The sequence below is a fragment of the Musca domestica genome, unplaced genomic scaffold (assembly GCF_030504385.1).
Source record: "Musca domestica strain aabys unplaced genomic scaffold, Musca_domestica.polishedcontigs.V.1.1 69, whole genome shotgun sequence".
Lineage (NCBI taxonomy): Eukaryota > Metazoa > Arthropoda > Insecta > Diptera > Muscidae > Musca > Musca domestica.
The window spans coordinates 3414316-3426660 of NW_026712380.1; the positions used below are offsets into that span (position 1 = coordinate 3414316).

The window sequence follows — 12345 nt, forward strand, 5'->3', positions numbered from 1 at the left end:
TTGATGTACTTGCTTCTACACTGAATTCGGTCAGGTACGCCGAAATTCAGGTAATTTGGACGGATATTGGCTATCTGGTGCACAATAAATGTGAAATCGGTTGAACATATATATGGGAGCTATATCCAAATCTGATCCGATCTTGACAAAATTTGATACACTTATTTCAGAGCTGCATGTGATATCTGGCAATGCCATAACTTTTGACAGAGATGTGACATCGCTTAATGACATACCGCGTTTGAAGCGTCGGTCCAAGCAGATTTTTACCATGAACCAATACACGCCACGCGAAAATGTTGAAATTTACATTCAACAGAAGAAGTCAATTGTGAAAACTCAACGTGCTTTTAAAACATTAAAAAATGTGAGAAGTGCGCCTTCTAAGAACACGAAAAATTTTCGACTCTTTCTAATCCGAAGAGGCCATATAAAAGTCGACCAAGGAGATCGGCCGAGAATATCGCTGCCGTACGAGCCAGTGTTGAGAGGTCCCCAAGAACATCCCAAAAACGCCGTTCTCAGCAGTTGGGCATGGCTCGGTCCACTTTACAACGGATTATTCGCATTGATTTGCATTTGTTCCCGTACAAAATTCAATTGACGCAAAGAATGTTGCCTGCGGACAAGCCTCGTCGATTGGAATGGGCCCAAAGAGTCATGTGTCCGTCGAATATGGGCAACCCTGTATATATACATGTATGAAAGCTATAGCTATATCTGAAGCGATTTACAAATTTGAAGTACTGGTTTCTAGGATGAATTCAGTCGTAATCGCCAAAATTCAGTCCTTTGGGGCTGATATGACCCATTTGGTGCACACTCAACTTGATAAGATATATATGGGAGCTATATACTAATCTGAACCAATCTCGACAAAAATTTGACAGAGGTATTTTCGAGCAGTTAGAGACATAAAACCCCAAATCGGATGAAACATATACAGGGTGAGATGAAAAAAGCCACTCGTCCGACAGCTTTTAAAATTATTCCAATGACAGCTAATTTTGGTGAGAATTTTCCAGAGAAAAAAGTTATTCGTTATGGAATTCAAGCGTGATAGTGTGATTTCCTTATACTTGGCTGGAAAACCACAAGTGGATATTGTAAGAGCACTCCAGCATTTAAATGTGAATAAATCTTTTGTATCTCGTACCATCGCTCGTTACAGTGATACTGGTAGCGTAGCTCGATGTCAAGGAAGTTAAAGTGGACGGAAGAAACAAAAAGTGCAAGAACTTACACCGCAACAGAAAGAAAATAGTCTCAAAAGAGCTAAAGTGTTGCTTGGCTTGGCCGAAAGTGGTGAACTGCCGAATTTGGGTTTCTCCGATGACAAACAATTCGTTGTCCAGCAGTTTGTAAACAAACAAAATTATCTTGTTTACTTGCCAAAGAGGTCAGCTGAAAATGTGCACCTTCGGTTGACCACCAGAACTCAAGCGCCGGTCATGGTCATGGCATCAGAAAAAATACCGAATATTATCGCGAAAATATGCTGGAGGGTGCATTAAATCATTGGGCACGCAAACATTTTGGCCGCAGACCTTAGACATTCCAACAGGACTCAACACCATCGCACTCAGCACGCGCCACCCAAGAATGGTTACAAAATGAAGTTCCTCGCTTCATTTCCAGAGCACAATGGCCACCAAAATCTCCGGATACCAATTCGTTGGACTATTGTGTCTGAAGTATTTTGTAAAGCAAGGTTGACACTAAAAAATAACAAAGTGTCGATCACCTCAAGCAAGCGCATCGCTGGGAATGGGTCAAAATACCGCAGAGTAACATTCGGGCAGCGTGCGACAGTTTCAGTGGCCGTTGGAAGGCCATAATTCATGCCAAAGGTGACCAATTCGAACAAATCTAAACTTATGCTATTTCTGTTAATATAATTGTACGAAAGGTAATAAAATGTACTACATTTGGTACCATTTCGTATCATGTGAACGCTTTCAGCTAAAAGCTTAAAGTTTGGATTGGGAATCAAGGTCAAGGAGAAATATCAATGTAAGGAGGTAGTTTTAGAAGTGTGTACTCATGTGTACGAAAAGTACTAAACGGTACTAAATGTAGTACAATGTGAATTTGGAGGAACGGATGGAGCTGTAATCCTGAAATTTGTAGTTAACATTACTGGCGGAATGTAGGATTGGGATATGTGGGAAGTTTTCAAAATGTGTGCCTACGAAAAGTTCTAAATTGTACTAAATTTGGTACAATTTTAAATTTAGAAATAAGATTACTATTGCATTTTACGACTGAGGAACCGGTAGAGTTGGAATCCTGAAATTTGAAAAAAACATATTTCTCTTGTGCTGTATGATGTAGGTAGTTATGAAAATTTGTGCTTATGTGTACTAAAAGGTACTAAATTTTATACAATTTGGATTTAGGTGAACCGAAAGAGCTGGAATCAAAAAATTTGGAATTAAGATTACTATTGGAGTGTAGGATTTGGATATGGAGGTAGTTTTCTAAATGTGTACTGCATGCTACTAAATTTGCTACATTTTTATTTAAGCGAAGCGATTCTGAATACTGACATTTTGAATTGGGATTACTGTGTGCATGTAGGATTGTTGTATGTAGGAAGCTTTGAATTTTCGCTGAATTTTATATGATTTCCTCTCAAAAATATTGCAAAAATCATGAGAAAACCCAATATCGAGAAGTACCGAAACATGGGGGCTATAGAAAACAATATTCAGCCACAGAATGTAGAACCAGTTACAAACTCTAAGTACCGAATTTAAAACAATTAAAATTAAAAAAACAAGTAAGCAAAGGCTACAGTCGTGCGGGGCCGACCGTTGAATACCCTACAACTCTATAATAAACGATACAGTTTATATAGGCGAGATACTCGAAAGAATTCCACAAGATATTGTGGCAAATAATAAAAGAAAACCATCAGGTTTCGTTCTCTTATTTTCGAATAATAGCAACTTAAACTAATTTGCTCATTTCCAATTTATTGGTAGATGTTGCACGTAAACGGTCTTCCTAGATCTGGAACCAATATTTCCCAATGTCCGGTAACCCCCATTCAAATGTGCGTGAGGATCGGGCGATAATTACGACCTGCTGACAATTTTGCAGTTTTTTGGTCCATTTCAACCCCTAAATATATGGCGATCATCTCCAAAAAGAATAGGCTTCTATTCTAACCCTCATCTTATCCCCATGCATAATTTCGTAAGGATCGGGCCATAAATGCGATCTGTATATGATATCCTGATATCCTAACTACTTAGTTTTGTTAGCTGTAGAAATATTAACAAATGTTTAATTCAAAATGAAAATATGCCAAAAATATGTCAAAATTAAGAGAGATATTTTTATGCAATTTTTTAGACGTTTTTTCTTTCCTGCCAAGAGGCCATTCTGAATTAATGAGAACTGTCGAAATCAGTTCAGCCGTTCTCGACATATAAGAGATCTTTCAAGCATATCTTCTTTCATAGACATATATATCACACATATTTTGCTATATATCCGATTTGTTGGACGTAAACATCAATGTAAAGATCAGAAGTATCCTTGTCATGGCTTTGTGATTTCGCCGGGATTTAAAATATTCGCGGTTTAATGAAAAATTTTGAATTTTTTCAACACAAAAGAAATGGTCTATTTTACCCGCTAAATATTATCCGATGACCACCCAAATTGGTAGGCTTCTTCCCCGCCCTAAACTCTAGCTACATGCGAAATTCCGCGTCGATTGGTCTATAATTGCGACCTGTATAGCTACTGCAAAATCCGACATTTTTTCAGTATTTGGTCCATTTCGACCCCTAAATATTATGCGATCATCTCCAAAAGAAATAGGGTTCTATTCTGACCCCAGACCCACCTCCATTCTAAATTTCGTGAAGATCGGGCCATAATTGCGACCTGTAGAGTGATTACAAATTAACATGGACAGACGGACAGACGGACGGACGGACATACATAGCTAGATCGACTCAGCTCGGCGAGCTAGGAAGATCCATATATACTTTTCTATATGGGAAACCAATATTACGAGGTGTTACATAAATTCTGGCCCAATCAAACTTATAATACCCCCAACGCATAGTGTTGTAGGGTATAAAAATAATGTAAAAATTATGGCGTTTGACTTTGTTGCAGTTTTTTATCTCACCTTGTATAACATTTATATCTGGCGATATGTATGTGTGTCCTTGTTCAATCTAACCCTGCATTAAAATTAAATACCTAACATTTTTTATTTAAATAAATTAAATTAAAAAATCGCTATTTTAACTTACAGCTTTTGTCTGCTGCCAAATTTAGTTACCCCGTTGCGGATTATTAATCAAAGAACTGTAAACTATTTTTTGGCGAACTTTTAACAAACAAATCAGGTGATATATTGAAGCAGACAGATAGGATTTATTCATTTTTTCCCCATTTTTAAACAATGAACACACACACATAGTCTCTCTGTCTCATTGTCCTTTTGACCCCAAAAACTAATAGACAGCACAAAAGAGAAAAACACACACATCGACACCGAAAGTTCTCTTTGCAAATGGCAAAAAAAGAAATCCAATGAAATTGATGTTTTCAATGTTGACAGCAAAGGCGGCGATAACTATTTTTAAACGCTTTTTGTTTTTAAATTGAATTGAAAAATATAGACGAACTCGCGTGTATGAAAAGAAAATTACTCATAAAAATCAATTACAGCAACAACAACAATAACAAATCTATTCACACTTTAAAAAGCCACTGGTCGAGTATGTTGGTATGTTTTTTTACAAAACACATGTACACATGCATGTCGGACACACACATGTGTACAAACATGTCCTGCAGACACAGTAACACAGTATTTAACATCTATCCATCCATTTAAACGTCTATTCATCGGGGCAGTTCAATGGTCCATTTGTTCCGTAGTTTTATTCCGCTGTTGCCCATGGTGCCCCCTCTTTTCAGTTCATATATTTTCTGTTGTTGTTGTTGTGCTAAAATATGTGTTTACTTTAAAGCACTTCGATTTTATTTTTGTTCACATGAGTGACTGAGTGAATAAGTGTCCAACCGTTTGGCGGTTTTATAGACCACCCGCCATCACATATTAGTAGTGAGTGACACATACGATGTGTGTGTGTGTGTGTGTGTGTGGGGGGGGGGGGGGGGCGACACTTCCACCTACCTTCTGGATACACCTGAGTGAATGTCTAACAAACACAATGACAATTATGTCCTTGCTGGGTGGTTTCTTCGTTGATTAAGGAGAGCGAGAGAGAGGTGTATGCGTGTATGTGTCTGTATATTGGTAAAAGGACCGTTTATTTGTTTGAAAATTGACCTGCACTTGGGGTTGTTGACCAATTGTTAGCGTGGCATTATTTTGTTTTGTGTGGATCCCATAAACACACATACACATACTCACACGTGTATGCATAAGCAGATTTCCATAGTAACACAAAGGATGAAAGTAGGCAAGGGCTGCTTTAGTACACAGTTAAGCACACATGATGTACCTGTTCTTTAGTTTTCAAAATTAAAGCGCCTCACTGTTAGAAGAGCGCAAGGAGTTATTTTGGGGACTTGTAAATTATACTTTTTATACCTCAGTCATATGGCTAGAGAGGGTACATATCATTTGCCTCATCGTGCCTCATCGAAATGAAGGTTGTAGACCCTAGGTTTCTTTGGTAGACCCTAGGTCTCAGGACATTTGGAGTCGATCCAGTGATGTCCGTCTGTCTTTCTGGCTGGTGCGTACGATAGCTCTCAAAGAAAGTATTAAATTTGGTACATCGTTTTATTATTATAAAATCTAGATCGAGTTCGGTGATGGGAAATATCGGTAATCTCCTTCTGGTACCTCCCCCACAAAAGGTCGACATTTTAAAAATAAAATATTTTATTGCACAGAAATAGAGTGGATAATCCGATCTTGCTTCAACTTTGCAAATCCTTATATTTGCATCAGTGATAGGTCAGGTGCGAAAATGGACAATATCGGTCCACTCCATCAAGTACCTCCCCCACAAAGAGTCAAATTTTAAATAATTATAACTCTTATAAAATATAACGTAAGAGTCCGACTGACTTCAAATTAGACACATCACAATATTTTTATTAACTCAAAGTCTGGTGTGAAGGTGAAATAAATCGGTCCACTCCTTGTGACGCCTCCCCCACAAAGGATCAAAATTTTGAATAGCTGAAACGATTATAAAATCCGAAATTAGCACCCGGTCCCCTAAATATTTTACACATCCCATTTTTATACCCTACAACACTATGTGTTGGGGGTATTATAAGCTGAGTCGATCTAGCTATGTATGTCCGTCTGTCCATGTTAATTTGTAATCACTCTACAGGTCGCAATTATGAGCCGATCCTCACGAAATTGAAAATGGAGGTGGGGTTAAGGTCAGAATAGAACCCTATTTCTTTTGGAGACGATCGCATAATATTTAGGGGTTGAAATGGACCGAAAACTGAAAAAATTCCTGATTTTGCTGTTGCTCTGCAAGACGCAATTATGGACCAATCGAAGCGGAAGTTAGCATGGAGCTAGAGCTTCGGGCTGGGCAGAAGTCTTCCAATTTTGGTGGTCATTGGGTAATATTTAGTGGGTGAAATAGACCATAAAAATTTTTTGTTAAATAAATATCAAATTTTATATTAAACCGCAAATATTTTTAATCCTGGCGATATCACAAATTGGCGAAGAGGTCAATTCTGACCGTAACGTAGATGCCGATAGTAAATATATCGGATATATATAGGGAAATATATACAATGTGTATATACAAAAGGAAGGGATGTTAGCTAGAATGCTTATATCTCAAGAATGGCTAGACCGATTTTGACAAATTCTGCCAATTCAGAATGCCCTCGTAGCTTAAAACTATAAAATCTAAAAAAATCTCACAAAAATGTGCTAATCATGATGTTAATATAGATTTTGTATTATTTTGTGACATTTTTTATTTTTCATATTTTTTATCGCATGCGATTTTTTCAATTTGACAGGTTGGGTTTATTATATACAGATTGCAATTATCGTCCGATCCTCACGAAAATGTTCTTAAGGGTTGGGTTAGGCTCAGAAGGGCTAGGCCTATTGTTTTCAAAGATGTCCGCAATATATTTAGGGATTTAAATGGACCAATAACTAAAAATGTTCCTGATTTTGCTGCCGTTATAAAGGTCACAAATAGAAACTATTGGACACGAAATCTCGCGTGAAGTTAGAGTTAAAGACAGCGAGTGGAATGGACCACTACTTTTGTGTGGAAAATTACCAACATTACTTACAGGCGATATCCGAAATATACAAAAAGCGAACTTCTTGCTTTTTTTGCTGATTTCGTTGACGAATGTGACCAAATATCGTAGATAAGCATATCATATAGATTAGTCTTAATTTGGAGATACAGAGGGGCCTCTTACTTTCGCAAAATATTTCGGGGTTCAAATGTTAATCGACACGTCTGAGAGAGTTAAAGACAAAAGAAGAAGTCTAGCCTTTTGGATGACCATTGGATTATATTTAGCTGTAAAATGGACCACACAACTAAAAGCACGACGGTGTGCGTAAATATTGGGCAAATATCCCTGGTGACATAATTTCATAAGCGAAATCTTTTAAAATGGATTTGGGCAAAAATCTAACATATTGTAGTGTTGTAGGGTATCACATGGTCGGCCCCGCACGACTATAGCCTTTGCTTACTTGTTTCTACTAAGACAAGATTTTCTGTGACGATGGGATATATCACTCTCCTCCTTTTGGCACCACTCCACAATGGGAAATTAGCATCCGATTCCCTTCAGACTTGGCATATCTCAATATTTCTATCACCAAAAGATGTGTTATTAATATGCTAGAGATTAGACCATTTCTTATAAAATTATATAAATATTAGTAAATGATTTGGGTTTTAGAACGCACTTGACTCTGAAGGCACCTTATTGTTTAAACATGTCGTGTTAAACGGGCAACTCAAACCTAAAAAAGTTGTTGATCTAAATGTATTTTTATGGATTTTATGGTCGTTGCTGGTCTTGTTGTAATTAATTCTCATCCATTGATGAATAACAGTGGATCAATGAAAACCATCATAGAACTCCATCGGACTCTTACCAATAAAATAGCACTGTGAAACACAACAATAATAATTACGAGCGAAATTCAGCAGATTCTGGAAGTAGAGCTAAAAAAGAAGACTCGTGTATCGACGTTTTGAAAGTCTACATTGAAAAGTAACCAAAATAAAGGGGGCAAATTCCCCCTCTCGCGCACACTTTTGGAAAATTTCGGATTAAGGTTCCTCGAAATCAGTGCATTTAGGTATATAGTCTCTTCGGCAACATTACAGATAAAAATACGAGAAATATTGGTAAATAGGTCAAGATCCCTTCAATAACTAAAGGAGGGCTGTACGAAACAGTAAACCTACAGAGTGAGATAAAAAAACTGCAACTACGTCAAACGTCATATTTTTTACATTTTTTTAATTTTATTGAATGAAAGCAAAAAATGTCGAAAATAGCATCAGATTTAAGAATAAGTTTATATTTGTTCCAATCGGTCACCTTTGGCACGAATTATGGCCTTCAAACGGCCAATGAATCCGTCACACCCTGCCCGAATGTTGCTCAGCGGCATTTTGGCCCATTCCCGAGAACTAAAGAAGCGACTTGATCGAAACCCGCGTCGCAGTGGCCAAAAAATGTCTCGTGAGCTGAAAATATCGCAATATTACATTCGACAAATATTGAAAAATGAGCTGGGGGTAAAGCCATTAAAATTCCAAAAAGTGCAAAACTCACACCGCATCAGAAAGAAAATAAACTCAAAAGAGCTAAGGAGTTGCTTCGCTTCCGACATTTTATGCTTTCATTTAATAAAATTGAAAAAAAAAGTTTAAAATATGGCGTTTGACTTTGTTGCAGTCTTTATATCTCACCCTGTATATATCCACGTTTAGGTATAGCCCCCATATGACGGTACCTCCATATATTCGATATATTAATGACTTTAGGCATTAGAAGTTCGGATTCGGTATGACAGTGACAAAAATTATTTTGCAGGTTCTCGCCTTCGTATGTATAATGGATTTCATTTAAAATGCTACACTTATTTTCTTAAATTCCATAAAACAATTGGTTCATCGATCCTACATAACATCAAAAACTTTCCTTCGAAATGTTAGATTTCCAGTCATATCTCTTCCTTATATACCCAATTTAGTGGCATTTAGTACTTTTCAAACTTTTTAGTACATATTTGTAAAACCCACTTCAAATCTTAACCTTTCACACTAATAGTGTGCCCAATATCAACATTTCGATTTTACAACCCAAATCCGAATTATAAAATAATTAACACCAGTTCTTGCACTTTTACACATTTCACAAACATCCTCTTTATATAAACCCTACTTCCCTAACATAATTCTTATACCAAATGTAATATTCACCCCAAACGTCAAAATTCTACCTCTATTCGTTTGTCCAATACAATGGATTCGGTGTAAATAGTACCCTAAGTCTGTGTCCTAGCTCTAAGCTATCCCAACATCAATTTTTAGCCTTTCTAGCAAAATATACGATTTCTTATTTTTTCGACTGTCACCGAATTATTTTAAACAAATATATTTTTTGTGAGTCAATGTCCCTACCCCGAGGGCTTTAACACGATTATTAGAATAATAAACATGTTTCACTCGGCTAATGGGTTAGTTCGAGTATATTTATTTTTTTATTTGTTCTACATGGGAAACTTGTGGTGTGTTGTAGTTGTTGCTGTGTTAAGAGGTCTATCAAATAACAAGAACAACAACAATAGCAGCAGCTTGGATGTGATGATGTTGCTGACCGACCGGCACCGACTGCTGATAATGATGGCGATTGCTATGATGATGATGCTGTCGCTGATAATGTGGTTGGTTGTTCAATGAAGTGTCACAATACGGAAATGTTTGGTTTCATGTCAAGTAATTCGTGTGTGTGAGTGCCGGGAAAGGCTGACAAACAGACAAACTCCCACTTCTTCTCCCGCCCAGCAATGCCGGCAAATATTATCTCGACACAGTAGCAACATCATCCTCTTAACCATTGACATAAATATGAATGACAGCAGCAGACCAGGACCACCACATGCTGAGATGTGCTGTCATTCACTCACATGACCAATAAAATAAACGGCTGAGTTAGATTGACATACATACAAATGTACAGACGACGACGGCCGACCGATGATGACATTATTGTGTCCTGCACCTTTTCCTCTGACCACAAAAGGTGTTGATGCCTGAGCCATAGATGGGCGCCCAATAGTACCCCTTGTCGTTTGAAACATGTGTAACATTTATGGAAAAGGTGTTGTTGTCGTCAGCGTCTGTTAAATTAAATCAATATTGTGCGGTGTGAATGTGCTTTGGACAGGTACTAATAACCTTTATTAGTAATATACTTGTGTGCAGGTTAAATTTTCGGAATGGAAAGGGTTTGGACTAACCCTTAAAATATTTATTTAAAAAACTGTGATTGTGGCCACAAAGACGTGATTTAGAGGAATGTTGCGCTCCATGTGTTTGTATCTATTCGCCCTGCTCTTCAATAAGAAGTCTAGCCACACCAGTGTTTAAATATAATTTTTACCCAAATCAAGAACATTTTTCATGGCTATTGTGAAAATGAATTTAAATTTAGAAACAAAAAAATACCCTCATCAGACATGTTTCAAAATAGATAATGAGACTCAATTTTGTGTTTTATTTTTAAGGGTCATTGGGTCAGCTTTGAATACACAAAATTCTGATAATGATTTAATGAGTACATTGGCTGCTGCTAGAAATAGTATTTAAAAATGCATTATTTGAAAATGAAATTTAATAGTCAATTGCAATTATGCCACACCTTCGATAGCTCAGTTGGTAGAGCGGTGGACTGTAGTTGGAAAAAAATGGACTTAAAAGAAATCCATAGGTCGCTGGTTCAAATCCGGCTCGAAGGAATCGATATTTTGGATGTAAATATTGGCATCAATGTTTTAAAAACAAAAAAAAAAAAAGAAAAAAAAAAAAACAAGTTAGAAATTATCAGTTGGTTTTTTTCAAATATACAGGGTGAGAAATAAAACAACTGCAACAAAGTTAACAGCCATAATTTTTACATTTTTCAAATTTTATTAAAGGCAAGCAAAAATGTCGGAAATAGCATAAAATTTTAAAATAAGTTTAGATTTGTTCGAATTGGTCACCTTTGACACGAATTATGGCCTTCAAACGGCCAATGAAACCGCCACACGCTGCCCGAATGTTGCTCTGCGGTATTTTTGCCCATTTCCGGCGAAGCGCTTGCTTGAGGTGATCGACACTTTGTTATTTTTTAGTGCCAGCATTGCTTTCCAAAATTCTCCAGACACAATAGTCCAACGGATTTGTATCCGGAGATTTTGATGGCCATTGTGTGCTGGAAATGAAACGAGGAACCTCATTTTGTAACCATTCTTGGTTGACGCGTGCTGAGTACGATGGTGATGAGTCCTGTTGGAATGTCCAAAGTCTGTGGCTACAATGTTTGCGTGCCTAACGCTTTAACACACCCTCCAGAATATTTTCGCTATAATATTCGGCATTTGTTCTAATGTCACCGTCGATGAATACGAGCGGAGAGCGACAATCGGTTGGTCGGCGCTTGAGTGGTGGTAGTCTGGTGGCCAACCGAAGGTGTACATTTTCAGCTGACCTCTTTGGCAAGTAAACACGATCATTTTGATTGTTTACAAACTGCTGCACAACGAATGTTTTCTCATCAAAGATAACCAAATTCGACATTTCCCCTTTTCGGCCAAGCGAAGAAACTCTTTAGCTCTTTTGAGTCTATTTTCTTTCTATTGCAGTGTAAGTTCCTGCAATTTCTGGAATTTCAATGGCTTTACCCCGTGCTCATTTTTCAATATTTGCTGAATGGACTATTGCGATATGTTCAGTTCACGAGCCATTTTCCACCACTGCGACGCGGGTTTCAATCAAGTCGCTTTTTTACTTTTCGAACCATTTCTGCTGATGTTGCTGTTTTCTTCCGTCCACTTCCTTAACGTCGGGGTACGCGGGTCACGGAAATGAGCGATAGTACGAGACACAAAAGATTTATTCACATTTAAATGCTGGGGTGCTCTAACGATATACACTTGTGGTTTTCCAGCCAAATATAAAGGAATCACGCTATCACGCTTGAATTACATCACGAATAATTTTTTTTCTGGAAAATTCTCTCCAAAATGCTTTTGTACGCTTGTAAAAACTATAATGAGCTGTCACTGGAATAATTTTAACAGCTGTCGGACTACTGACTAAG

General features: G+C 37.4%; 1 non-coding gene across 1 annotated transcript; it reads left to right on the forward strand.

Moving 5' to 3' along the window:
• Window positions 1-10901: 10901 nt before the first annotated feature.
• Window positions 10902-10999, forward strand: TRNAY-GUA (transfer RNA tyrosine (anticodon GUA)). The gene is made up of 2 exons: window positions 10902-10938; window positions 10964-10999. It is a non-coding gene; the product is annotated as a tRNA-Tyr (tRNA).
• Window positions 11000-12345: the final 1346 nt, after the last annotated feature.